This window comes from Larimichthys crocea, chromosome VII, assembly GCF_000972845.2.
Source record: "Larimichthys crocea isolate SSNF chromosome VII, L_crocea_2.0, whole genome shotgun sequence".
Taxonomy (NCBI): Eukaryota; Metazoa; Chordata; class Actinopteri; family Sciaenidae; genus Larimichthys; species Larimichthys crocea.
This window is the reverse complement of record NC_040017.1, coordinates 15,777,196-15,801,686: the sequence shown is the minus strand read 5'-3', so window position 1 is coordinate 15,801,686 and position 24,491 is coordinate 15,777,196. Positions and strand designations below refer to the sequence as shown.

Here is a 24,491-nt window from a genome sequence, read left to right as displayed (position 1 = left end):
TAATTGCAAAGTACTGATTCACCACTGTGAGCTTTATGCTCAGGTAGGGTGGTCTTGTTTAGCAACCTGCAGGCTGGTATATTATCATATACAAGGCCATTATCGGGCCGGCTGTGGTTCACAGGCAGAGCGGGTCGTCCACTAATCAGATGATCGGCGGTTTGATCCCTGGCTCCATGCCGAAGTGTCCTTGGGCAAGATACTGAACCCCAAGTTGCTCCCGAAGGCTGTGCCATCGGTGTATGAATGTGTGTGAATGGGGTGAATGAGATATGTAGTGTAGAGCTCTTTGAGTGATCGGAAGACTAGAAAGGCGCTATATAAGTACAGTCCATTTATCGGGTTCATTCCATCCTATCTCTGTTCTTTTAAGTGTGATGGACAATACTCGATGCGTTCAAGGAACTTTTACATGCTGCCTGTACCAAAATGCTTGTACTGTACTGAACTTTGGAAGAGGGCGTTTGGATAAACTCAAAGATCTGATTTCTTTGAATGTTTTTGAATCCACACTGAAAGACCTAGAGACTAAATCATTGGGATGTGTGTCTTTTATTTGACTTGTTCTTAGTTTGTGCTGCTGCCTGTCTTGGCCAGGGCGCCCTTTAAAAATAGAAGTATAGAAGTATAGAAGTCAAAATAGAAGTAAAGACTTCTACAGTGCATTAAATCCTCTGAAAACATGCTCTCTGTTATGGTTTACAGTCCATGTGGAGTGTTTTATGTTTTATTTTGCAATTCTCCCTTCTCCTTGTGTCTGTAACTTCACTTCCTGCCTTTGTGTTTCCTGCCAGTTTTGATTGGCTGATTAGTTTCACCTTTTCCTGTGTCTCCTGTGCCCTCACTAGTATATTTTGTCTCAGTGTTAGTCTGTCTTAGTTATGTTCCTGCCTTGTCTTTTGGTTTTGCTTTCAAGTTTTGTTGACCTGTTCCTGAACCTGCCTGCCTAACTCTACAGATATCCCATCCTGCCGCCTGCTGTATCTGCATGTAAGTCCAATCCTGTATTTCCTGAGCCCCAGTGGTTTCAAGTCTGAAATCTTTCTCTGTAACATTAAATATTCATTCTTAAATGTGCAACAGACAGAATTAAAGTTTGTTAGTTATTATTTATGAGTCTGCTCTTCAAAAACTCCCCATGATTGCGTAAGTGTGGTTTGATCATATATGATTTACTATGGCCAGGCACCATGAACAAACAACCTGTCTGTCATCACATATTGATTGATTTTTTTTTTTTAATATTTCAAAATCATGACTGGTGCACAGAGAGGTGTGTGTGTGTGTGTTTTATATGTAAAGTAACTTGTCTTAATTTTTTGCAGAAAGGTATGTTCATGTGTATTCACATTTAGGTTCATGAGAAAGACTGGTCAGCTACTTCTCGTGGATTATATACCAGCTGCAAGAGATTTGAATGGGTCAGTATTAGGGTTGCAAAGTTTCAAAGTTGGAAACTTTCCATGGGAATTAGCAGGAATTTATAGGAATGAACAGGAATAAACCAGGAATATGGCCTTTAACATGGAACTTAAATATAGTTGGAAAATACATTTTAACATAATCTATTAAATCTCATAAACTAAAACAATCAGCAAGTACACTTGAATATCTGCTTTTCCTCAATCATATGCACATGCACATAGCACACTGCTGGACTATTGAGGCCACATGCACACATGTGTCACATGCATAGATGATTTCTAGAACCCTGGACCACCCAGAGCACAAGACAATCCACACATTTGAGCCTGTGGACCACATAAAGTGAAGTAAGTTTTGATGATATTATGGGGTAATATATTTGATGTATGGTAATATTGTTTAACTTGCAAATGGCACATGAAAATGTATTCATACGGTATAGAGCGAGCTGATAAGTTAGAAGCTAAATAAACTATAGCAATAGCTATATCAATTTCCAGTTAATTCCCATAAATTTCCATAATTTATGTTGTACAGTTTCCAATTTGGAATACTTCCAAAATTCCCCAGTGTAACCTCCCATGGAAATTTACTGGACATTTTCCACCTCTTTGCAACCCTATGAACATACTCATTTGTTATATTCTCCTGGTCTTTGATCAAACGTTAATGTAGCAGCAATGTACAGCACAGATCAGATGACAGATCAGGGTTCAGTTGTAGTGCATCTTGTCAGAGGACACTGAGGATAAAAGACAGACCTCATCACTTATAATAAGAATCTTTCTCTAATCTTTTTCAGAGCAGCCATAGCAGGCCCTACTATTTGCTTGTCATGGTAACGCAGGTATTTCCATTGATACTAATTAAGGTTCTGTTCCAGCCCGACTCTATTTGACCTGAATAAAACCTTAATTAGTATCATTGCTAACGCCTGTGTTTTGCCGACTACTTCATGTCAAAATGGCTGTTGTGAAAAAGGTCTGTTGGAGACCAGATTTATGGTGATGAATGTTTTTTTTTTTCTTTTCAACCTCTCAGGCTGACAAAGGAATAAGGGCTTCCATGCCAGAACAGGTGTCGATAGAATAATGCTTTGAATACTAAGAGGGGAAATTGCTGACGATCCATGTTTGGATTTGTCAGTGAATTTTATTCCCTGTTAGCACACCTTGCCAGCTTCCTTCAATCAATAAGCCAGTAGGGATGCACCCACTCTCTGACATCAGCATAAATGTGTCATCTACTGTGAGTTGCACCACGCAGTCTTGTTCGCATCATAGTGAGGTGACTGTACCCTTGTCCTGCCATTTCAGCATCAGCAGCCTTATTCACATCCATTCCCACCCACACATCGCTGTAGCTCATTGGGGATTTAAGACTTTGTCAATAATGCCTATTGCAGTGTCAGTGTGTTGCCTAATTACAAATTGGCTCTCTCTCGAATATGGTGTGTTTAAAGTCAAATGTGGTCATCCGAACATAAATCACGTTTATTAATGGCAGATGGCTGAGAGACACTCTGAGATGACATTGCTTGAATGCAACATATTTATGAACATGTCTATTTTTATGTGGGTGATTTCCCATCTTGCTTGCTTGACTTGTTACACAGTTCTGCTGTAAATCGGTACTAGATGGCACTCAGTAAAGTGTACACTGTGCTGTACCGTGCTCCAGCAAGTGCTATGCAGCTGTCAATGTGCCAGTTCCACAAGTCAGATTTTCAGCCACAGTTTTTTTTCCATGCCCCATTAACGATATCTTTCACATCAGGAGACGCATACTTCAAACACATCATCACACATGTGCATCATACAATGGTGGGAAGGTTATCAATGCTGCACTCAAGGTTGCTACAGTTCAAGGTACTGTATATATTGGCAAGCTTATTACATTAAGCCTTTTAATTATGTACAGAATCAATAATGCACCTCTCAAACATTCTTACTTCATCACTATTTAAATATAAGCTACAGTTTCATAGGCACTTCATGAGCACTGGATTTGGAAACTGACATATCACTAATACATTTGATTTAAAAAGTGTTTTGACTAAGACTAAAGCTGTGTCTCAGTTCGAATACTTCCGTTATTACTTTTCTATCTATGTATTTCCTGGCTTAGTGCTTAGTGCTCTAAATTCAGCAGGTTAGTGTTGTCTCAATTCAAGTATGGCCGTTGTGGAAATGATGATTGCAACATTTTACCGCTTTTTCTTTGTCTTTATCAAATTGCAACCAGGGTAAGCATTAATGCCAACATTTGACTGCCAAAGTATAAATACGTAACATATGTACGTAAGTTACATTTATATATTGGGGGATTTCATTGCAAACGGTTCAGCAGCAGCTTCCTCAGCCACCATTTTCACAACGCATGGTCCCCTCTCCGCTATGTAGGCAAAATAGCAACCAACCAAAATAGGGCAAGAAATGTCCAGCCTTCCACAGCCAACTATTTTAACATTATGAGAGCACTATTCAGGAACTTACAGTACACTGCGTTTTGCCATAATCGAAAGTGTGAATGCACTTATGTACCAAGTGTAAGTATGGATGCAAATTGAGACGATGCATAAGACAGAAGTGGCTTCATAAGAAGTCCAAAGGTCTGAAATGAAGCAGGACCAGACCTGACAGCATTGGGTTGTTTAAGTCTGACTGACATTTGCTCAAATGTTACAGTTCAAAATGTTCACCTGCTTATTTTCAGCTACTTTTGAAAAAAGCTTTTGATTATATGAGGAGCTTTGGAATGGGCCTCCAGTTATTAAAGATCATAGGATCAGGTTTTCTCAGGACCCGGTAGATGTGTATTAAAAAAAACCTAGCCTGTGTTCAATAATGTATAACTGACAGACCAAACACAAAATCCAACTTTGTGAGTAAAACACCTAAAGTAAGTGGTAAGTGTTTCTTGTTCCTCTTCACGGTCCTCTAACCTTCAGTTCTGTGTGTGTATGCTGAAAAATAACCCAATGGTTGTACACGGTCCTGACTCTCAATCGGACAGAGCCACATAAGACTAATTTATTATTCCATCGAGGGTTTGTATGTCAGATCATGTTTAATTGCTTGCCCATGGACATTAATTTTACTGCTATAGTGGTGGTGTGCTGCCAATGGGAAACCACCTTTTGCTCTTTGCATTAGCTCACCAACAACATGGCGATAGTTACATTATTACTCGTGTCATTATTTGCACTATATCATGGTGACAAATTAACTGATTAAAGATGGAGGTGATGAAAATGATGGTGATGTTTATTGAGAAATGATCGATTATGTAGAGATTTGATCAGTTTACGGCTGATTTTAAATTAAAACCATCACGAGCCATGTTTCATAACTTGTCTCCCCTGTCTCGCATTCATCATTCACAACACCAAAATTGCCTTTCGTCATTTTAAGGAAAGTTGCCTCAAGGGTGGGAGTAACAAAAAAAATAATTGAAAAGAAATGGAAGTGATGAGAATGCTTACAGCAGCATGCAGGAGGGCCAGCCGGAGAGGTCGGTGTGTTTACTGGGTAAACTACAGCTCGCAATCCGCTGTATCAGCACGGCCGCTGGCTGTTTGTTTTACAAACCAACCGCCAGGAAAACACAGACGCAACCAGAGCTACACGTGATACAGCCTCTATACTTGACTCCAACTTAACTCGTAGCCATTAGGAATGAACTTTTACTCAACACACACAAAACAGTAAATTCATCATATTCACTGTCTCGTGCCACTGTTTTACAAGCTAGCTGCCATTTGCCATTGAAGTAGGCACAATTTTTTAATTGACATTTTGGCCTGGAAGTAACACAAATCGCCTGCTGTGAACAATAAATGTCAATTGATTTTTAGAGCAACACAGTTTTTTTAAAACAAATGTCAAACAATCAGTCACTGTTTGTCATTCAGACTGAATCACTTTAATTATTAACTCATAAGCGTCACCATCACTTTTTTTCTTAGATTGTTTATTACTCCAACTACTGAGGCCAATTCCTTAAATGATGAATGTACGACGAGGAAAATAATGAATCATGACTGTGTTTTCAACTGCTCCAATCAAATCTGCTTTAAATGTATCCAATCACTTCATTCTTCAGTTCACATGCATTTCATCACCTCTATTGTCAGTTCATGTTTGTTAATTCCACTGTATGGCAATGATTATGAGATTGGGTGTCAGAAAACAGGAAGGTTTATGTAATTTGTTTCTGCTGAAGGATGGGTAGTTTTTGGGAGAGCTGGCGAGGGTCTCTTAACTGTCTCTCATCCCAGATTGCTGTTTTTATTTCGGTCTTATCTTGTGTGGTTTTTGTTAGAATTTGTCACCACAGGTATTAAAGGTGTGTTTGACCACATGCTGGGGTCCAAAGAAGGTGTTTCAAAGCTGGGGAGGACGTTGCTTCCGTTTCACTTTTGCGTCACATAACATAATGAGGCACGTAATGAGTCATCCTCCTTGTTACTAAGTGACAGCATGTCTTTGACAGATCAGCCTGTTATGTGTGTGATTGTGTCAGCAGGGACGAACCCCTGATGCAAGGTTATAAGTTATTTAGCCAATAAGTTTTGAAATTGGAAATGTCCAAATAGATATTTTGCATAGCTTTGTTTGTCCCGGGGGCTTATGAAAAATTAATATCCGCTCTCGGCCTGCATTACAAGATACAAATATCCCAATACATTTCATTTTCGGGTCATAATGGAATGTTGATGATGGCGCCGCTTCATTGAGCCCCACTCGAAACATGCTGATTTTTTCTTCTTCTTTTTTTTTTTCTATATCAATAATGGATTGTGAATTGCTCAACAAATTGCTGATGGTATGATATGCATCTTGCATTAGAGATGATGCACTTCAAGATCTGGCAATACTGCCACCACGTTTGCAAATATTACAGTATAATTCATTCACTATTGTTCCTGGGGCTATATCTAACGCTGCCTGTGGGTACCCGCTTGCAGGTTGATTTCCAAAGAACCTTGTAGTTGTGATCCAAGAGCAAAACAACAAAACAGCCCCACTCCGGTATCATGGGAAAAGCATCCTTCAACTTATTTCTCCTGCCATCTGTTTGTACGTGACACGATTCCTCGATTCTCAAGGCACTTCTCTTTTTGAGCAGTCTGGTTGGTGTGTAGATGGGCTGCTCTTCAGTGTGTAGCCTATCTCTGCAGCCCCTCCACTGTGATGACATGTATGGGATGATTGGTGGGTGGCACTGAGGGTGGCGTGGGGTGAAAATGGCGATATTATTCTTAGATGTCCTCTCACGGCTCTCAAGAGCAGCTGCATCAACCTTCACCTTCATTCCTATCTCTTGGTGTTTAAACAGACATTCAAGTCCACTGCTACACAGCTTGTAATTCATCTGTGTGTTACAGCCGATGCTCACCATTCCTCTCACTGGTGACCACTCTGGTTCATGATGAGTGCAGGAAATGCCATAACCAGCAATCAGTCAAAGGGCAAGCAGTATGACCTTATTGTTCACCTATTAAATCCCCCCACTTCTTGACAGATGTACAAGTTCAAGCTCAGGCTGTAGACTGTTTGCTGATTGGCGATAATAAGGTCAGTGGGGACTCTTCTGTAGGGCTTGTATTGTACTTTTCACCTGTTCAGGAGGGAGAACACCTTGTTGCTGCTCTGTCTGTGCCCTCCAAATGCTGCAGCTGCTGCATTCCCAGTCGACTGGGTTAAAGATCATAAAGGATATGTTTACATTATATGCCCTGGAGTGCAATTTATATATTTATATATTCATAGCAAGTCGCATCAAAGTCCTGCATGCACATTCTTCTATTTTTTTATTTTGTTGATTGCTTCATGGCACATTTAAAAATATGGACTTCATCCAGTTAACATGCTCGTTTTCATTCAGATGCGTTTTTTCAGTCGCAGCTCTGACTTTTCAACGCTTCATTAAATGAATCAGGAGTCCGGGGTGTCTTCCTTTTTTCACGTCTGGTCAGCTGTGGTGTGAGGAAGGCACCCAAAAAAAAAAGAAAAAGAAAAAGCCTCTCACTGTGTGTGTGTGCGCGCAAGAGAAAGGGACGAGACTTCGGCTGCACCTCAATCTGGTCTGCATCTTTCCACCGGACCGCAGTGGATACAGCCCGACTGTACAGCAGGATGTAAAGGAGGGTGTTTTTGCACAGGTGTTCCACAGATCTGTCTGTCTTTTTTTTTCAATTTCTTGTTTTTTTCTCTTCCAGTTTTTTGTTTTTTGAAGGAGCACACAGCACAAAGCGATATCACTGCCTGGCTTTTCTTCTTCTTCTTGTTCTGCTTCTTTCTTTGCGCTCTCCCCTCACTGGTAAGTGGGATGCAGGATACGCAGCATCACCGGCATCGTTAGAATAAGCCTAATAGATAGACCTTACAGTTCAGTACAGGCCTATCAGATTTAGTGAAGACTAAAGAGGAGGAATAAAACTCTCCGCCGATGTGACAGAAAAGGACTGCTTTGCTTCGGAGGGCATAAAGTGAGGAGGGATATTTTTCCTCAAACTATATGGGGACGTGGATGGTTTTTATTCCCCGGGCGCACTAATGCCCCATAAAACGGGAAACGATTTGGACATCTAATGATCAGATTGAAACTGGACTGCTGTTGATCTTATCGGTAACGCATTTTTATCTCACCCAGTGAGTCTCGTTGGTGGAGGGAGGCGCGGAACAAGATCCAGAGAACTATACAGGAGGAGGGAGAATTGAGTTGCATTGCTTTTCTTGCAAAAAAAAAAAAAAAAAAAAAAAACACGACGTGTTTCTGCAGCACGCACACAACAAAACCTGAAGCAAACTAACTGAGAATATTTATTTAAAATCTGGACAAGAAGGAGCACACAGATCAGCAGGTAAGACAGTGAAGTTTTTTAAAGTCAAAATGAGCATTAAAAACTGTGAGGATGCTTAAAGCGTCTTAAAAGCTGAGCCACTAAACCTCCTTTTTTTCTAATATTAAGCTTTGGGCTTGAAGTTGAGACACTGATCATTCGTCATATGCTCTCTAATGAAATGATGTTTTAACTGATTCTGACTCCAGATCAGTCAGCTCTTCTCTTCTCTTTGGTTTTTATGTTGCCAGTTGCGTTGGTAAACTCTTGTTGTGTCCTAATTGTTGCATGTTGGGCAGAATGGAAACTGCCCCACCACCACCCATGTGCAGCTGTGATCTGAGACCTCGGATCAGAGTCTTTAATAAAAGCCTCACAAATTAGTAATTGGTAGGAGGCAGAGGCTGAGGACGTTTGTGGTCGTGACGGATGGTGGACTTTAAGTGGAGTGATGCACAAGCGTCAATTCATCATGGGAATGATTCATTATGGTTGCGGATAAGTGTTGGTGTTTCATTAATTCCAGGGTTTGACATGGGGCTTGTACTCATTTAGATTTTTCTTTATTAAAAGGCAGCAAAATGGGAATCACTGAACGTGATGGTTGGAAACAGATTGAGGTGTTTTGGCACCACCTTGTGGTTCACTTTAGCGCCTGTTTCTGCACACTCTTGGCATCCACAGGTTTTTGCTTGCTTGTTATTTATAGCATTACAGACGAAAAGCATTTCTGTTTTTAATGTCTCTAAGGATTAATGTGCTGTGAAGTGATTTGACCTCAGGCAGTAAATGGTCATGGCCACAAATAAAAACAGCAGATGCATTTTTCACCAAATGCTTATGCGCATTAAAGAGTTAATCTGCATATCAATCAGTTTGATTATGCTCGTTTATGTGACAAATAGCCTGCTATAAATCAGCGGAATATAATACTCAAATGCATTCTGTGTCACATATAAAAAAGCTATTGGTTTTATATGGGTCCTTGCTGCCTCCACAGCCCTGGTTAAAGGTTATTTCCACACAGCAATATTTGATCAGTTATCTTTTCTTGTGTTTTTAATAAAAATGCTTTGCTGGGGGAAAAAAGGGTATAAACAAAATACTTATTTAGAACTTTATTGGCAACCGCATGGTAACCACCTGTTAGGTGCTACACTTGTGTGCCAGCTGATGCTAGCATTTCTGCAAGCTGGAGTACTTTGTGTTGATCCCAAAATGAATAAATGCTGAATCTATAAACACAAACTGCTTTGCTGGCTGTCTTGTTATAAGTCAGATATTTGCTCTACAGAATCAATTTCATGTTCAGAAGTTTATCTGCAGCTCGGCAGTTCAAGTTCATGCACGATGTGATGCCAAGTGCTACAGCTGATACCTCAAAGGAACACTTAAAGTTTGATAGCTCAGTAATTGGAACGCGATAATCTTGGATTCACTATATTCAATTATGATTTGGGTGCATATCAGTGTTTTCAGAGGTTTTGTTCCAAAACAGTGGGTTGAGAACCAGAATGTGGGGATTTGTCATTAGATGATTAAATTTAGAATAATTCAGTCTTATTAGACAGTAATTTACACAATTCACAGAAGACAACGTCTCAAACGACTGAAAGGTGGTCCAGGTTTATTAAATTTAGTTTCTTGATTGCACTGAAGGATATGAAGCTTCATATAGTGATAAGTTTCATGTTTCTACCTACTAATCTGTATTTCACTTAGTAACCTTCAACCTAAAGCTGCAGCTTGCTACCAACAGTTAACGGTAACGCAATGGCAAGTGTCCGTTAGTAGCCTCATATTATGCACTTATGGGTATATGAGTAATGAACGATTTTTGTTTCAACCATAAAAAGCACTTTGTAACTGTTTTCACAAAGTGCTGCATAAAGCCAAGCATCTTTTATCTTATCTCAAAGATAAGTCACAAGACAAATAATAAAAATTAAAAAGATCAAAGATTTGACAACACTATTGAAGATATTGTCAGATCCAGCATACCCATATTTATTAGTTATACGGGCTAAATTTAACAGTTAATGTTACCCGTTGAATAATAATGTTGACACAAGCTACTCAGATATTTCCCTCAAAGGTAAGTAAACATTAACAGGACACACTTCTTTTGCAAGTGCACCGTTACCAGTGTTTTAAAGACGTTTTAAGACTTGCTTTCTTTATTTCCTTCCAGTTGTAAGGAAACGACCCCATTAGATTGTACTATTATAAGGCAATACAACTGAATATAAATAAACAATGATCTTGAGTTATTGCCCAGCCCCAAATGGAGCTAAAAACACCATGTACTATTGCTTTCTTTTGACTGTGATTTTGAGCTGTATAAAGTGACACAGACACTCGTCTACAGTTATCTTTAAACTAATTTTAGTCATCAACATCCGATGGATGTTAGAAAATATTTCACTTGTTTTTAATGGAGAACTGTAAAATAGTGGAACAACAGCACAAATGGGGCTAGTCAAAGTCCCAGACCAGAGACTCATCCGAGAAGGGGGTTTAGTGAACAGGAGTGGCCTGCAGGTAAAGTCTTTGTGACAGATGTTCAGGCCATGGGGATTCTTCTGCATTTTCACGCCAAATACCCAATTTCTATTTTTAGTGGCACTAGTAAGGCTTTATGACTCTGTTTTTGTGCTGCACTTGGTGGAGGTGCAAATGCTGGTAGATTACCCAATGTCATTTGGTGCACATCTAATTTTTTGTGCCTGTTTTCATGACTCCATTTCTGAAATGGGTGGAATGATGCTGTTCACTTCACTCACTGAATGCTGTTTATTTGTCAGAGTTCACTCGTTTGCAACGCTGTGTGTTATGAAACATTTCCACTGTTTTAACAGAGTACAATGGGGCATTGCTGACAGATGGCATACCTGGAGCAGTAATTGGCAATTAGGTTTTAACCAAAAGCCAGTTAGTTTTTCAGCAGATTGGAGGCCTTTGCTGGTTTTCTGATGCAGCAGGGATACAGATCTTTTTGTTTTTAATTATTTTCTTTATTTGAATACATTTAATTCACTTGGGTATTGACTGCACATTTACCCAGCTTAGATGTTTCATCCCTGTGATATTTATAGCAAGGTCAGGAGCCAGATTTGGCCCTCAGGCTGTTATTTGACAACCTCTAGAGTAACAAAATTAGTCTCAATTAGCTCCAGTACTGATCCCTAAATTCAGATAGTACACAGTTTTATAATCATGAATGTTTGATTATGGTAATTGAAATACCTTCTACCACTACTAACAAATAATGTTAATTACTAGTGGCAAAAAGAAGTGTGAATACAAGAACCTGCTTGCAGCCTAGCAAGTCATCCACACTGGGCCAGATTCAGAGCTCTTGTTTTGGTGTTCAGTCTGAGTGTTTCGGTTTACTCTCTTTATATAGCTCAGCAGTGCTGGCATGGCCGTGACAATGGCTGCTACTGCTGGGATATTTCAGATTCACATTTTTCACAGGTCACCTCAACAATTATGGAGACAGCCAGTGATTAGTAACAACAACAGAAGACACGCTCAGTTGTAGTCACCCCCTGTATTAGGAAAAAATACAATCACTGTTGATGTGCAGTTAATTCAATTTGTATTTTTTTTTTAAATGATAAGAAAATACTAACAATAAAATCCCTGAAGTCCCACAGGAGATGTTTGTCTGTTCCAAACACATTTTCTATTATCCCCAGGACGCTGTTTGTCTCAAGCCTTGCTATTGTCTCTTAAACAATTGGTACTGTGTACACAAGTAAACACATGGTCAGGGTTGTCTGGTTTAAATATCACTCAAGTAACAAATAATAAACACTTCATTATTAATGGGTTGCATGTTTTGTTGTGTGCGGCCCCTTCTTTTTTAGATGTTACAAAGTTGTTGCCACTAAAGCTAACAACTTTAAGGTGTGTGTTGTCTCTGGCACCTTGAATTGTCTGCTTTATTGAAACATCCAGCCTGACTAAACTAAATATCATTCAAATGTTTGGACACATCTTCTGATTCAATGACTTTTCTTTATTTTTATTACTTTCTCAATTGAAGATCCATCAAAAGTACAAAATAACACAAAACTATTTGTTAAAAATGTTTCAGATTCTGCAGTATAGACACATTTTGCTTTGACAGCTTTTCACATTTTTGCCATTCTGTCGACCAACTTCATGGGGTAGTCATCGGGAATGGTTTTTCGAACAGTCTTGAAAGAGTTCCCATATATGCTGAGCACTTGTTGCAATCCAATTCATACCAAACAATTTCAACTGGGTTTATTGATTGTGGAGACCTGATGCAGCACTCCATCTGACGCAGCACTCCATCACTTTCTTTCTTGGTCGTATAGCCCTTACATAGCCTGGAAGTGTGTTTTGTGTCATTGTACTTGAAAAACAAGTAATGGTCTCCCTAAGCACAGACCAGATGGGATGACATGTAGCTAAAGAATGCTATGGTACCCATGTTGGCCTCCTCACCCTTACACCTCCTCCATGCTTCACGGTGGGAACCACACATGCAGTTACTATCCTCTGCATCTTACATGCAAAGATAGGGGTTGGAACCAAAAATCTCAAGTTTGAATTTATCAGACCAAAGTACAGATTGTCACTGGTCTGTCTATTCCTTTAAAATATTTTGGCCCAATACATTTTCCTCTTGTTGGTCTCCCTCAGAAGTGGTTTCTTTCTTCTGATTCATTCAGTCTAAACAGTTGATGTTGAGGTGTGTCTGCTACTTGAACTCTGTGAAGCATTTATGTGGGCTCTAATCTAAGGTGTCGTTAATTGCCGATTTCTAAAGCTGGTAATTGTAATGAACTTATCTGCAGCAGAGGTAACTCTTGGTCTTCCTTTCCTGGGGCAATCCTCAAAGGAGCCAGTTTCATCATGGTGTTTGATGGGTTTTGCGACTGCACTTGAAGACAAGTTCAATTTTCTTGACTGATCCTCATCTCCTAAAGTAATGATTGGCTGTTTCTCTCTTTTTGTTTCTCTAATTAACTTTTTGACGAGGCACGCCTAATTTAATTTAATTTAAAAAAACATTCCAGATGACTACCTCAACATGTGCAAAGCTGTAATCAAAGCAAAAGGTGGCTACTTTGAGGAATCTAAAACCCAAACCTATTTCGATTTTACTTTTGTAAAATCTGTCCAAACTTTTCACTGGTACAGTATCTAAATTGTACAAAAGAAGTACAAGTCATTTCATCCAGGTACAATGGATTATGGCAGTATGGCAAAGTCAGTTTGGCACGTTTCATTATGTTTCTTATTGGCTTTGTGCTGTTTCTTCAGGATGAATATCAGAGAAATAATGGTATTGCGTTTCATTTTAATTTACATTACTATATGAGTGAAAACATGACCCGGCTCTCAGGGTTTTCTTGGCTGGTTGTGCTGAAGGTTAATTATTATAGGCTGCTCTCAGCCTCACAGTGAGGGACAGAGTGACAATCGCTAGTCCTTAACAAAGTCTCTTCTCCTTCGAGTGGGAAGGAACAGCGCTGTCGTGCTCTGCATCTGTCTAACTTAATTTAGCCAGCCGTCACTGCAGCATGCTGACACTCATGACTGAATGCTCACAGACAAAACTCAGCATACATTAGACATGGATTATTATTATATTATTTTTTTTTAACCGAGGCAATTTTGTGTATCTGCTGAGCCGGCTTCTTGTTTTCATCCTTGCTTCCACAGGTCACGCTTAACATATTCATTGTGCTAATATAGGTGGTGGAGTCGTTTGCTCAAGGTTACACTAACAATGTCCTTCACATGACAAACACAGCATCCTAATGGCACTCAGGTATGCTTCTCCACCTTCCTCATTTCCACTTATACTATACATTACCGGACATCTTCAAGGTTGTGTGTTTAGGGCTTATCCTTTGAGGGCTGCAGTGAAGCATTTCAAGAACCTGCCTACTTAAACTTTCTCCAGCTCTAACGAAGCGTGGAGATAGGTGTGGATACGCAAGATTAACTAAAAGCTACTTTGGATGCTTGTGCATCGCTCTGTGAATACACCATCTGTGTGGAAAAATGCGAATTGAAGGCAGACAGATAAGGTGACGTTTCATGACACTGTCACATGTCGTGGGCTAAACCTGGATATGTTACATGCCATCTGAGGGAACAACACATGCAGATACCCTCTGTTCACCTTCTCAACATCTCAAAGTCACAGCACCGATTGGAATTTATCAGACCACAGCACATCGCCACTGGTCTAATGTCCATTCCTTGTGTTTCTTGGCCCAAGCATTTCTCTTGAGTTTATTTCATTCATGAACTTCCATGTTTAAGTTCTACTTTAACTCTCAAGTATTTATGTTAATTGCTAGTATCTGTAATAAACGTATCCTCTGCAGCAGAGGTAACTTTGCTGTTATGATGAAGAGGTGTGTGTGTGCAATATTATAGCCTCCAACTGATATACACATTTTTTGCTTTGCCTGTGAGTGAGCCAGTTTCACGAGAAAAGGCCATGTTAGAGGTGGCTAATTGATGATGTCATTGATCTCTGTCTTTTGTCCTGTTAAACAAGGACGGGAAGCTGTCTTTGTTTATCCAAATCATGCATTCAAAGTTAACCTGAATGTACAATTACACAGTGGACCAAAAGGTCTAGTTATTCCTACATCTAACCAAGCTGAAGGCATTCAAACTTAATCTTTAGAGGCTTCCATTACTTTGTAATACTTATCTTCTGTAGCGCTGTAGCCTGCCCACCCATGGAAAGATTACATTGTGTGTGTGTGTGTGCACAAATCTTTCCATCTACCTTACTTTTTTTTCCAGCTAACCTTCAGAGTCACTTTTCACTGTGGAGCATATTGTTAGAGATGTTATTTCTTACAGCCTGTGGCATTTTGTGTGCCCAGCATTTAGACTGTGATAAAATAGACGATATTACTTTGTCATTCAAGATCCCATAGGTCAACATTAATTTAATTTTAGTAAAATAAAATCCAGGACGTCTAAATTGATTCACATCCAGTCAAACAGATTCATGTGGAGTCTGATAAAAAAATAAAAAATAATAAAAAAATCCCCAAATGAATAGAGTTACAAAACTAATGCTAGCTGTGTTTTTCAAAAATAAACCACAGTTGCAGATAAATCTTGCTAAGTACTGTAGAAAAGCCCAATTTGGAGGTATTTTTTAATCAAAGTCAGTTCATACTGGGTGACATTCTGCAAACATGTACTGTTGTTCATTGTTCCTCTGATTTTCAAAATGAAAAAGGCAGGAAAAGGGCAATGAAACTTCTAATCATGTGTCTCACAACATGCAGTTATTAATTGTAGGGGCATTTTAAAACAAAACGATTATGACCACAACTGATGACATTTAAATGAAAGCGGAACCTGTGGTTATGGATAAGTGTAATATCCTAGAACTTGAGATTTCTCATCCAAGACCTTATTCCTCATTACTACGGCCAGTAATGATCTCATTTTCTCCCATATTTTTAGTTAAAGCTGCGTTCATACGAATTTCTTCTTTTATACAGCAATGTAAAATATAAACTCAGTGGCTACTTTATTCATACAAGTAAAATTAAATACAATCAATAACAGCTCAGCAATACATTTTATTTCTTCAGTGATAATTAGTTTTTAGAAGGTTATTAATTTAACCATGATTATTGATAGTTATAGTTTGTGGCGGTGTTGAACTGGACTGAATATATTCAAAGGTGTTTCTGAAGCTGTAACACTGGATTGTATTATATGGTCATTAATAGTGAGCCAGTGACTACTTGAGTCTCTCCATTGTCCTGTTTGTCTGCTCCATCCAATGGATGAAAGATTAATACAGCACCAGATCTTAAATTATAAATTCACTCAAAAGAGAGAGAAGTCACAGAGGTGGAGAACCAAGAGTTTTCTGCCTCTGTTTCGAATAAGTGCCAAGCTGAGCAAACATGATATTACGTCTGCAAGGGCCATTTGCAATGTGCTGACAAGAAGAGTGAAGTAAGATTCATGGTCTCGTTGCACTCTTGATCAATTGATGGATTGGACATGGGAGCCCAAGTCCCCAAAGTTGTGAAGGTTAACCAGCTGCTGCATATCCATCCTTTTAACCTTTTGAAGCATGCATGCAGCAAGTCGCGACAATGCAAGGCAACAACGTGTCATTTACCAGGATGCTGGTGTAGTTAAGAGGGCATTTGCACAAGACATTTGACAGTCTAAGAGTACACATAAGACAAATGCTCTTTTAGGTACATGTTAGCAGATTGAAAATCTAACAGAGGGAAAGAGACTGTGGGACTTATCCTTGAAGATGAGAGCAGGACACAGAGTTGTCATTTTTGCAGAAGTTGCTGCTTTGGTCACATGTTTGCAAGCATAGCACAGAACAGTACCAGGTCATGGCCTGGTCATTAAGGATCACTGACCTACTGTATGTATGCAGGATTATTTCTTTCCTCGTTTTTCTTATGACAGTATGACTGCGTGTGTGCACAGTGTGCCTTTGGGAGTGGTTCATCTGTCTAAGATGATCCATATGCACTGCATTACTTGTCAACGGTTTAGACTGATAAATGAGAGGGAGAATATGTGCAAGGCAGGCTGCCATAGATAAAGCACCTGCAGGGAATCTGACCTACCTGTGGTCAAGAGAAAAGAGAGAACCTAGATGGACACCCCATAGATACATGGCCTGCAACGTAGTGCCACAGATTCAGTGTCTGTTGGTATAAGCTTTACTTCATCGTAGGGATGATATTAAAAATATTAGATTTAAAGGAGCCAGGATTTTAATTAGGCTATAACTCTAAATGTCTTAAGTAAAATGAGGTGAAAAACTACAGCAACCATTGATTACATGATCTATAGTTAATGACAACTGTTGGCGTCAGTTGTAGCTATCTAATAAATGTGTCTTTAAGCTGGCCAAACTACAGATTAAAAAATGTTGGCTCTTTGGTTAATGTGCTCTCAGTATGTCGTTGTCAGCATTTGTCACAGTTGGCCAAGTATAATTTCTGCTCTGTATCATTTTTATGTTTTTAGATGATGGATCAATATTTCCAGAACGGTAGGTAGCAGCTGGTTTGGTAAATAACCGACTACTGGCTGTCATAATTTTTAGTTTGCCATGGGATCACTGTTTGATCAGTTTCAGAAACAAAACCTTTTACATTATAACACATAACTTATGCAGAGTTTTTAATGATTAGCATTCATAGACAACTACGCTATTATAGATAAATAAAATGCTACCTTTAAATGTAATTATTGGAAGCACCATTAGTTGAATATCTTAGCTAAAAGTAAGATAAATGAGTTAATGTTTTGATTGGAAACATGCTATAATAATAATGTACTAATACAAACCTGTATTAAGCAATGTAAGCTGTGAAATTAGGTGCAATATTAAGCATACCATTAATGTGCATGGTACGCATACAGTAAACACTTTCTAATGGACATGAACTTGAGTTTAGTTTAAAAGCAATATTCGTTTTATGGACTCTCTCTTCAGTTTCCCCCTCATTTGCCACTTAGTGTACAATGCTGTGTACAAATGAGAGAGCATATTGATTGTTTTTCTTTCAAAGTAAACTAAAGCTTCTTCTTTTGGCAACTGTTCATTCACGCACGACTCACAAAGTCCTTTAGATCAGTGTACATCAGGGTGGATTTGAAAGATGGCCTGTATAATAAACTCTGAAATGTCCTGAGTCTCAAGCTAAAGCATGGTAAGGGGGAGATACACACAGTAATTTCCCTTTGCACTATGTTGACACAGATAAATGGTCTCTCCACTTTAGCCTCGCCCTCATTATTATGGGACATGGGAGGTTACATTTTCAACACTGCAAACCAATAACAATGAAGTTGTAAACTAATAAAGGATGTCCAAGTGGACTGCACAGATCTTACCTTTTTTTTTTCAAGATAATCATCCATGATTAACCTCTTTTTAATATTCAGTCTCCCAAGAAACTGCATTTGGACCACACTTTGTAATGTCTAAGGGTAGTGTGATTTACTGTCCACAGGAGAGAACTTTCCATGGCTTTTATCTGGCACTAACCTGACTGTACAACACTTGTTGCCATAGCAGCCAGTCCACACCTACCAATTTTTGTCATTCTGGCGATGAGCCACAAAACATAAGTTAATTTACGAGTCTGTCAATACAGGAACACAATGCAATTAGACCCTGTCGTGTTGTCAGACTGTAACTATTATTAAGTTAGGTCAGGAAATTGTGCAAAATTACAACTTCTACTACATGATTGTTTTTTCTCTGCTGAAAAGAGTTAGTCGAATTTCCTCATTGCTTATCCTATTTTAAGTTTCATCTTCCTGTTACGGAAACAATTCCTAAAGTTATGGCTGTGTCCTATATCTCAGACCTCGCCCTCATCTTAAGATATCCTAACTATGACCGTAAACACGATTCTCCAATTGGCACTCGTTCTGTCGTGTCTGTATGAAGACTGCCTGCATTCTTGACAATGGCTGTGTCACTTTATTTGTCACTGGCTAGCTATCTTGCTATAATAATCAGATTGAGCTAGAAAACACATTTCCAATGAGGCAGAGTTTTGGGGTAAGCTTGGGTCAAGACCAGAAAGTAATCAACTTAACTGATCTTTCAGGCCTGATTACCAAAAAGTATTTTTAAAAAAAAGACAAGGCACATGACCTGCAGGGAGGATGGCTGCGTAGCACTTACGCTCCTGCTCCTATTCCCCCCATTTCAGTGAAAAACTACCCTTTTACTTAACATAACCTTTATGTTTGAGCATGCTGTGACATCCACCCTGTGAGATGCCAAACTCAATAAAGTCCGCCAGGCCTCTTGACCCCAACCATGAGTCGCCTGACGAAGACGAAGGTGAGCAAGGAAACAAGCTGACTGCCATGTTAGAGACGGCCATGAAAAAACATCGAGAGTTTATGATGACACAGTTCAAAGGATTAAATAGAAGGCTTGACAAAATAAAAACTGTCTCGTTTCTTCCTTCGCAAAAGAGTTGACAAGACAGAGAATACAATCAAGAGCAACAAAGCTAAGCTAGTGGACTATGAGACTAAGCTGGCAGACTTGGAGGACAGAAACCGGAGGGACAACGTGCGTATACTGGGAATCTCCAAGGGCGCGGAGGGACCCACTGCCTCCCAATTCATCTCTGCAAATTTCCTGAAATGGTTCCCTAACCTTGGTGAACAATGGATGGAAATCATGCGAGCACACCGCGTCGGTCCTCGGGCGCTAATATGCAAAATGCTCCGCTACACACAAATACTCCACGTTTTGCGGAAAACACCTGTCAAGCTTCAGGACAGAGAGATTCGCTTCTCCGCTGACTTCAGCAGGTACACGGTAATGCGGCGGTGGGCTTTCTCCCCGGCCGTGGAGGAAGCGAGGTCTCCAAGCCTTCCTACTCTACCTGGCCAGATTGAAGCTCATCAAGCTCATTGAAACTCAAGCACCGAAGCAGAGGATTTCCAATATGAAATGAGCGAATGGAAATCACGGACCAACCACTGGACAATAGCTTGTTGGATGAACATGCCCAGGACTGATGGCAGATCCCACCTGTTCAGTCTTAACCAGACCACTATCCGTAAGTCCATGAACGCTGACGTATGTTACTTGATATAACTATCGCTCTGTAGTTTGTTGTTTTTTTCCTTTTAGTGGCCTAGCCTTCCTGTTAGCCTGAGTCACTGACAGTCTACAGTGCATGCAGAATGTCGACTTATTTCTTGTCACAGCCTGCTCTGCCCCTCTCCTGCACTCTCCAGTCAAGCCAGTATATATGCAGCTTCAGCACTCTCACTCTTTGCCAGATTGTCTTTGCTCCCATGCCTGACTCTCCAGCACTTATTCCCGGACAGCTTACCTGGTATCGACCCAATTTGTCTCCAACCTATGCTACACGTCTTTACCCCAGTAAATCCACCAGCCTTCCGTCCCTGACTACGAGTATTGCCTGCCTGTTTTCCTGTTCCTTGCCTGCCTGTGGCTGGATGGCATTCAGCCTGTTCCTGCACTGAGAAGATACCCACCTTGCCTGTTCTACTGTCGCTGACTCCATAGTCCAGCCAGAGTTTCACCAGCAGTGAGTTTGCTCCATTTCCCCCCTCATCATCAAAACCTACTCTCGCATTGACTACATCTTTACCTCTATTTCAGTCTCTGAAATCCATAATGCAGTGCTTTCTCCTACTCCATTATCTGACCATAACATTATTTTAGTCAAACTTACCTTACTGAACACACTTACCAGAGCAGCTCGCTGGCATTTTAACACAACTTCGCTCAAGAGTGAAGAAAACTGTCACTTCCGGAGAAAGTTGAGCAGATTTGTGGCTGAGAATATTGATTCCGTTAATCACCCTCGAATATTCTGGTACACTCTAAAAGGATGTATCAGGAACCACCTCGATAGCTTTTGCCTCACATCTTAGTAAGACTCGTCTGGCCAAAATAAATCTTGAATCTAAATCTACTTCCCTAGAGCACCAACAGCAACTCTCTTTCTCTGAAGCCAGGAAACGGATCATTGATGTGACAAAAATTGAACTCAATTCTGACAAAGGGCCGAATTTTTGATTCACAAGACCAGAAGGACATACTATTTCCACGGCCCTAGACCTATTCACCTTCTGTCGCTCAGGCTTCAAGCAAAGTGAGAAATTTGCCAACATAACAACCATCCGCCCTGGATCATCACAGAACATTTTAACAGAGCCAAAAGCTATTAACACGGAGTTTCGCGACTTTTACTCTAACCTCTACACATCTCAGGATCTGGACAGTGACAGATGTAGAAACTTTAGATGGAAGGCAAATCTTCCAATCTTAAACCAAGAGGAAACAGATGACCTGCAGAGACATGTTTCACTGATAGAACTAAAAGAGGCTATTCAGAGGATGAAAAGGGGAAATCGCCGGGGTGGGACGGAATACCTCCTGAATTTCTTGGAATTTCTTCTTGTTTTTCTTGGAGGAGCTATCGGGGACATGGTCTTGTGCCTACATAGTGTGTGACACAGTAACACTGATCACCACTCAGTGTAGCAGAAATACAGCTGCTGGGAGTTAGAGCTAACTGAGCTAACTAGCCATGAGCAGCTGCTGTTAGACTCTCCGTCTCTGTGCTGTGAACCCAGTCTGCTGGATCTTGAAGCACATCCACAGGCTGCAGAGTCAGGACAAGTTGGTTTTATAGGAGGCGACGAGCAAGGTTGGTTGGTGTCAAATGTGCCGCCATATACGTCACCTGCCTCCAGATCCACCAATACTGAAATTCAGTTACAATAGCTGGGAGGTTACAATGCATATTTATAGTACAATATGTAGTATTCAAATCACTTTGCACTAAAATAGCCTGATTGAATCAACACTACAAGTAAATACATTACATACATTGAGGGTATAGTTATACTTTAAGTTGGTAAAACCTGAATAAATTATTAAAACATAATAGTGCCCTGCACGGAAGCATTTGGATTGCCACTGAATAGTTTAATGAGTTTGGCAGTCACCAGATTTTAAGCTAATTGAACACCTGGGGGGAGATTTTAGACTGATGTGTTAATCACTACTCTCTACCACCATTATTAAAACGCCAACTGAGGGAGTCTCTTTTGAATGAATGGTGTCCAGGACAGCTTCATGGACCCCAAGAATCTAGCCAAAGAAGAATTGTAGCTGTCCGTGGGCTTGTTGTGGCCAAACACTTTAATGAGACACATGTCCCGTACATCAGCATGTGTTTCTATAGCTGAGTCACTATACGGATGTGACGTAATCTGTTTAGCAGTGAAATTATGTATTACATGAATATTACATGAAACTAAAACTCAGGCACCTGGCTTCAGGTATCAGCCCTGGAGACCATGACATTAATCTATCCCTGTTTTGGCTACCTCTGTCATTGGTGTGTGCAAAAAATGAACATTGTTAGAATTGATCCTGGTACTTCACTCCTAACGCTCATATCTTGTGAACTAGCCCACCGTGCTTTCCCAATTCCTCCTCGCTGGCCTGTGTGCCAGCCAGCTCGGCTGGCAGCCTCACACTTCACTTTGATTTGTGAATGTGAATTTTTATCAAGCATCAATATTCTCTTTTGAATCATATCCAAATGGGCATTTTATAGTGCTGCAGGCACGAAACAAGCTCTCTCTTCGATATTGTGCCTTTCCTGGTACTGCCAAACCGCCTGTTATTCCCTGTCTGGTTCTTTAAGATGAAAGAAAGCTCTGTATGGCTTCACTTGGCTATGTTAAGACAAACTGGGAGTAGTAGGCTTTATATTTCTATAAATTGTTGTTCTTAAGTGAAACCTGAGGTCGAACCGTCTTTCATTCACGACAGAACTGTTCACAACAGAGTAAGATGCTTCATTCTCACCTGTGTTGCACAGTAAGTTAGTCAGTCCCCAGTGTGTAATGCATAGCAGAAAAAATGCATGCATTTCTCATGATGTTTAAACAATGTGCTGTGATTTATTTTATGGTAACAAAAGACACTCGTTGGTCAAGTCCCCAGGTGCTGGAGCTAAATGGTCTTAAGTGCATCTTCCTTTACCTTTTCTCTTCAGCCATCTTTGCTCATTCTATTCCAGGCAGCATCTTTAAGCTCACGTTCCCTTTTTCAGTATTCCTTTCTACTCTTCTTCACGCTCATTCCTCACTATGCTCTTTGTCTCCTTTTGCTTCTTCATTCCAATTAGCAAAGGGAACCCACCAGTATCCATCCATTTTCACTTTGTAGTAGTTTCAGTGTCAGCCCAATTGTCTCTTAGGAGAAACACTCTTTCCAAGTGTCCAGGCCTAGATTATTTGCATATAGAGTTCACTGCACCTACCTTTGTCTTTCTATAGTCGTTCCATCCTGCTTTTTCCACATAATCTGTTCTTCTTTCCATTCTCCTCTGCCTAACCTGTCTCTCTTTATGGGAGATTTTAGTGTCTGTGGTTTGCCCCAGAGAAGTTGCCACTGTCTCATCACTTTGTCTTGTAGAGCTGTCTCTCTCCCCATAGTACTCATCAACATATACTTGTAGCTCTATGAGACCCCACTATTTCTATGGAGAGCCCTTAATGTACAGCATATGCCATGTGGCTTTCCAGTCAATCTAATTGGCGACTTAGGGTCGTGAGTCAGTGCACATCTACACCTCTTGGCTTGATTGACATGCGACAGAGGGGACTAATCATATCCCAGGTGCAGAAGCAGTATGTCCTGGCCACTTTTTAATCATGTTCTGCAGACTGGGGCTGATAAGAGATGTAAGGGTGATTATGGTTCAAGGAGGACGTCCTTGCACAGAGGCCTTGGGATTATGGCTCTTTGCTGTGTTCTGACTGGGAGAATGAATGCATCAGTATTCAGATGGTAGCCTCCTCCAGGGGTTACAGAGGTAGTGGGGAGATTTGGAATGGAGAAGAGAGATTCAAACTCAAATCGAACGCCCTAGGATTGTGTGTAATCTGTAAACTCATTTCTGATGAGCACACCAGATGACAATATGGACGTTGATAGCGTTTTAGATATGATGAGCTCGGTTGACCTCTAAACTCTGTTCTCACTTCATTTTTAATATGTGAATAGCACAGATATGATCCAAGGCAATGCTGCTGCGTAGAATAAGGTGTGAAGGGAAGACGCTGTATGCCCTACCGCAACAATTGCTAGGCTATCAGATTTACAGGGGAATGGTATTTAATAGGGTGAGATCAAAACGGCCCAGAAATAGCACAGCCATTTTTGCATGTCAAGCAGTACAAAAATTTACTGGCTGGAACGGCAGAACTAGGCTTGGGTTGACTAAATGTACAACGAAGACTAAACTCAACCTTGCACTCGTGTGAAAAACACATTATTGTATTTGAAAGCATAGATTTTGCACCGATCATGCCACAGCTTGATAATATTTCACCTAAGCAGATATCTTAATTGCTTATTTGTGGAAAAAAAAAAAAAAAAAAGGTAATGTTGCTGTTAAACTTCCCACCAGAAGTTTCGCTCAGGTCACCTCATGTCTTCTGTTAACACACTGCACACTCCATAACTCAGTCAGATACCCATCTGTGCCGTTTGTGATGTCAAAGAAATAGATTAATATAAGATTAGATTAATAATAGATTAGTCTGTATTCATACTGGACATAAAGAGATGAGCAAAACAAACTAGCCAACAAACTTTCTTTATGTGCCAGTGTGA

The 24,491-nt window shown here is 40.1% G+C and overlaps 1 protein-coding gene across 2 annotated transcripts in view; it reads left to right on the top strand.

Moving 5' to 3' along the window:
* The first annotated feature begins 813 nt into the window (after nucleotides 1-813).
* Nucleotides 814-24,491, top strand: part of grik4 (glutamate receptor, ionotropic, kainate 4) — a 271,652-nt gene continuing 247,974 nt past the window's right edge. The window contains exon 1 of one of the 2 annotated variants that reach the window (XM_027280740.1): nucleotides 814-990. The gene's annotated coding sequence lies outside the window, so the exon portion shown is untranslated. Of the gene's footprint in view, nucleotides 991-7,473; nucleotides 8,294-24,491 lie in introns of those variants that run through there. The other variant, XM_027280739.1, reaches the window with a different exon arrangement.